The 3202-nt window shown below is 45.9% G+C and overlaps 1 protein-coding gene across 1 annotated transcript in view; it reads left to right on the top strand.

Moving 5' to 3' along the window:
• Nucleotides 1–2290: 2290 nt before the first annotated feature.
• The window catches only part of Orc2 (origin recognition complex, subunit 2), a gene marked incomplete in the record, with an annotated part of 51801 nt that continues 50889 nt past the window's right edge, over nt 2291–3202 (top strand). The window contains 1 exon segment of the mRNA XM_005373229.2: nt 2291–3202.

Genomic DNA, 3202 nt, shown 5'->3' on the forward strand with positions numbered 1-3202 from the left:
TTCCTGAGAAACTATCTTGTAGATAACAATATGTAAAACAATAACCATTGATAATTTCCTACCACTTTGTCTGTAATTTGGTAAGCCCCCCTATTATTATCCTTCTTTTACTCTTTAAAATAAAAAGTCAAAAAATAAAGAACTCAAATTATTATTTGCAAATGACATGATACTCTACATAGAAAAGAATCGCATTCCATCAAAAAAACTAGAATTACCAATTTCAAGCGATGTAGCAGGATACAAAATCATGAAGAAAATACCTTTTGTGTATACAATAATGAAAATGAGAAGGAAATTATCAAGAAAAATGGAATTCCAGGGTATTAACCTAACCAAGGAAGTGAAAGACCTCAACAAAAAAACTATAGTACTCTGAAAAAGGACACTGAAGAAGATACTGGAAAATAGGAGCTGGATGTGGTGGCACATGCCTGTAATCCCAGCACTTGGGAGGCTGAGGTAGGAGGATCTTTTCGAGTTGGAGACCAGCCTGAGTGAGCTCAAGGCCAGCCTGAACTGCATAGCAAGACCCTGCCTCAAAAAGACCAAAAAAAAAACAAAAAAAAAAAACGAAAAAAGAAAACCACCTAGTTAGAAAGGTGGGTGAAGGGCACACAACTGTAATCCCAGCTCCTTGGGTAGCCAAAGCAGGAGCATCACAAGTGTGAGATCAGCCTGAGATCAGCTTTAAGGAGTTCTCGTCTCAAAATAAATGAAAATGGCAAAGGGCAAAAAGAGACTTGCTTGGGACCTCATCCATTTTGTGAAGGTTGAGAATGTGGTAAAGTGAGGAACCTTTGGAACAGAACCTGCAGGGAATGGGAAAGTGGAGAGGACACAGTGTTGGAGCCCCAAGTTGGAACCAAGAAGCTGTGTTGCTCACCAGAGTGTTCAGTGGCCTGGGTGAAGCAAACATGCAGTGGTGAAGTCCTCGCCTAGCATGCATAAGCCCTGGGTCCAATAGTCAGTAGAGTCAAAACAAAAACAAGCAGGGTAGAAATTATTTGCCACTGACATTCTACACTAGTGGTTTCTAGAATCTATGACGAGTGTACAGCAGCAGGTAGTTTGTATCATTGAAAGCTGTTATTTTCTACTAATGTATGAGTTTTTTTCTAAACAAAAACCTCAGTATTCAGGTTTTGGGAGGGGGCGGCTACCAGCAATTAAACTCAGGACCTCATGCTTGCCAGGCAGGGGCTGTGCCACTGAGCTAACATTCCAGCCTCCCTCAGGTTTAACTGCAGTGTTGGCACTTGCAATGAGTGAGTTTTGGACTGCAGCTTGGGCATATGGTCTCTGAAAGGTTCACCATCACCACTCTAAGCCCACTGAGCTCTTACCAAGTTATGTGCATATGACAACATACAGGTCATTTCATCTCTACTGAAGATGCTTATCATGTGTGTGTGCCATACAGGAAACTGAACCCAGGGCCTTTGTACTGAGCTACATTCCCATCTCTTTTATTTTTAAACCTTTCATTTTCCCTAGCTCAATTGTTTTCAGCCTTACCTCCACATTAAAACTTTCTAGAGCCAGGCGTGATGGTACAGGCCTGTAATTCTAGCACTCAGAAAGCTGAGGTAAGATTGCCATTAAGTTTTAAACTGAAGCCGGGTGTGGTGGCGCACACCTGTAATCCCAGCACTAGGAAGGCTGAGGCAGGAGGATCATTGGGAGTTCTAGACCAGCCTGGGCTACAAAGTGAGCTCAAGGTCAGCCTGAATTGCAGTGAGAGCCTGTCTCAAAAAAAAAAAAAAAATCTGAGAATTGAAAAGAATCCTCATGGCCAAGCCCCATTCAGAATGTCTGCCAACAGAACCTGGCCTTGGTTGTTATGAAAGCTCCCCAGTCATTCTCTGTGTGACAAGGCAAAGCTCTTCATAACAGCCTTCAGCATAACTAAGCAACTCTTGGAGACAGACAATCTATTTGCATAAAGGAATGTGCAGGAGTCTTGGGTGCCAAGGGCAGATTCTCCTGCTCATAGGGGGGTGCTTCTGAAAAGTGAATGGTTTGTGGGGGCTTATAGCTGACCCTCTGTTAGGAGGTGAGTCTGGTTAAAGAGGCGGGTCCCTGGGGTCCCGGTCTGGATGAGTTCATCTCTGCCCAGCTCCTCCCCTGACTCTGCTCCCACCGTGAGGTGAACAGCTTTTCCTCCACCTGTCCCCGGTGCCAGGTCATAATGCCTCGGAGCCAGGCAACTATGACTAAAAGTGAGCCAAAATAAACCCTTCCTTCTTTAAATTGTGGGCGTGGGGTATTGTGTCTCAGTGACATGAACGTGACAAAAAGTCTGTGTCTGTGGAGGACTTTATTGAAGACAGGAACAGGAGACTTTAATTACATCATAGAAACACAAAGGATACATTAGCTAAACAAACATATCTACGCAATATTTCTAGGTTTTCAAGTTTTTAGCACTCTTCAAACACTTCCTGTTTTCTTTTTTTTTTTTTTTGGTACCAGGAATTAAACTCAGGACCTTGCACTTGCCAGGCAGGCATCTGTGGTGCTGAGCAATGTCCCCGGCCCTCCTGTTTTCTATAGACAGTCCTCCCTTAAGGACCAGTTAATGGTAGGGTACTCTGACCAGGCCCATAAAAGAACTGGTCACTAAACAAGGAACTGTACACGGTCCATCCGTTACAATACTCAGAAGAAACGGTCAAAGGAAACTCAATCTGATGACTTTGCTTTTGTTTCCATCACTCTTACGTGCAGTATTGTTAATATATAATAGAACTTAAAGCTACAGTACTGTGCAGCACAATCAGCAAAAATTACGGTACTGTCATACTGAGGCTCCACAAGCAAGGTGGACAGAACTGCACCAAAAAGGGTGGGAGCTAAGTCCAAGCGGCGGGGCCTGGGCCTGAGCCGTCGAGACTCGGGTGTGTCGGTAAGGGGGACAGCTGTACTCGCCTCTCAAGCAGAGTGTAAGAGAGTGTGTGCGAGAGTGTGCGTGCGTGCGTGCGTGTGTGTGTGTGTATGAGAGAGAGAGAGAGACAGAGAGACAGAGAGAGACAGAGACAGAGGCGCCAGTGCGCACGCGCGCTAAGGTGCCGTCGAGCCGCATGCCCCGCTCTGTCACTGTCGTGACTGCCGCCGCCAAGACGGGACGCTGAGGGGTCCGGGTGGCCGTCGCGGCTCCTCGGCGGAGGCGGGCGGCTTCCACACCGGGCCGCGGCTCCCC

The sequence above is a fragment of the Chinchilla lanigera genome, unplaced genomic scaffold, assembly GCF_000276665.1.
Source record: "Chinchilla lanigera isolate Chin_1 unplaced genomic scaffold, ChiLan1.0 scaffold00002, whole genome shotgun sequence".
NCBI classification, from domain to species: domain Eukaryota; kingdom Metazoa; phylum Chordata; class Mammalia; order Rodentia; family Chinchillidae; genus Chinchilla; species Chinchilla lanigera.